Raw genomic sequence first — 1,853 nt, 5'->3', positions numbered from 1 at the left:
AGAGTTCTGCCTTTCAAAAGAGTCACCTTCACATGTTTAAGGTATCACAGCACATCTCAAGTCCTTCACAAGAAAGCAAGTATAGGCTGGATTTCAAATGGTGTACAACCTAAACTCTAGCTGATTTTTGCAGCCTTGTTGTTGCTATAGTATCCTTTTTACACATGATGGTGGTGGTCTCCGGTTCTCTCCATCTCCTCAAATACTGCTGAACCACAGCACCAGTAAGCCTAAGAATGCTAAATGCTCTATCCCAGGCTTTGTCCCAGGTTCTCTGGTATGTGCCCTCCTGGTGACAATGAAATTGATGCTAATTGCTCTTAGCGGTTATTTCTCTGGGCTTGAGTGATTGTGTCCAGAGTTTATTTTTTCTCATAGGCATAACTCCTTCTTTTCTGCATCCATGCTCCATAGAATCTCTCCTTTTCAGACATCCTAGGATGAAAGGAATTGGCTTCTGTTTTTTTAACATCTATCTTCTCTGTTCTTAGGCTACAAAATAATATAGGTAGTTATTGCTCTTATTCCTCTCAAATTCTTCTTTCTAAGAACTGAGAGCAAGAAGGCTAATTGAATCTCTTCATGCACCAGAAACTGAGCTATGAAGAGGGTCTTAAACTGCTGGTCTGACTCTCATGGATTGACACTGCTCCTTTCTTTTAGTGTGAATCCCATTATTGGTATATACCCAAAGGATTATAAATCATGCTGCCATAAAGACACATGCACACGTATGTTTATTGTGGCACTATTTGCAATGGCAAAGACTTGGAAGTAACCCAAATGTCCATCAGTGACAGACTGGATTAAGAAAATGTGGCACATATATACACCATGGAATACTATGCAGCCATAAAAAAGGATGAGTTTGTGTCCTTTGTAGGGACATGGATGTAGCTGGAAACCATCATTCTCAGCAAACTATCGCAAGAACAGAAAACCAAACACCGCATGTTCTCACTCATAGGTGGGAACTGAACAATGAGAACACTTGGACACAGGAAGGGAAACATCACACACTGGGGCCTGTCGTGGGGTGCAGGGAGGGGGCAGGGATAGCATTAGGAGATACACCTAATGTAAATGACGAGTTGATGGGTGCAGCACACCAACATGGCACATGTATACATATGTAACAAACCTGCACGTTGTGCACATGTACCCTAGAACTTAAAGTATAATTTAAAAAAAGAAAGAAAAAAAAAAGAAAAGAAAATGGAGATAGTAACATTATGAGGACTAACTGAAAGAAATTTACAATACTTAGCACAGCATTTGACAAATTGTAGTTACTTAATAAACATTAGTAGTTACTATTGCAAAAAAGAAAAAAAGAAAAAGAAAAAATTAAACATTTGAAATTATTTTGGGAAATTCCTGAAGTCTTTTGGGAATCCTCAAAAAACATGGGAAATATTCACCTACATGAATGTTGAGAGCTCATATCTTACGTACAGAAGTAAATAAGACTGTATGAGATTGCTGAAATAACGGCATAACTTTTATTTAAGACAACAAAATGCATTTTGAAAATGTTGCTAACTACTGATGTTGACAGTGTCTTTCTCCTATGAGTGACTCAAGCATATTACAAACAGTAAAGGGAATGGAACCTGTGGGGTTGAAGAAAATGTTGCACTAGCTGTGCCTAGACTAAGATGGCAGTTTTAAAATTATGAGAAAACAAATCTTTATTTTTCTTCTATTCCAACGATTCATTCTAGAATCTAATTCTCAATGTCTAGAATTAGATACTAATATTTTGTCACTTGTTGTAATGTAATATTAACAAATCATTTGTTGAAAGATAAAAACAGATTAAACCTAGTAGAATTAACATGCTAATATAAAGG

The sequence above is a fragment of the Rhinopithecus bieti genome, unplaced genomic scaffold (genome assembly GCF_001698545.2).
Source record: "Rhinopithecus bieti isolate Rb0 unplaced genomic scaffold, ASM169854v2 scaffold_30463, whole genome shotgun sequence".
NCBI classification, from domain to species: domain Eukaryota; kingdom Metazoa; phylum Chordata; class Mammalia; order Primates; family Cercopithecidae; genus Rhinopithecus; species Rhinopithecus bieti.
Note: the sequence above shows the minus strand (reverse complement) of the source record.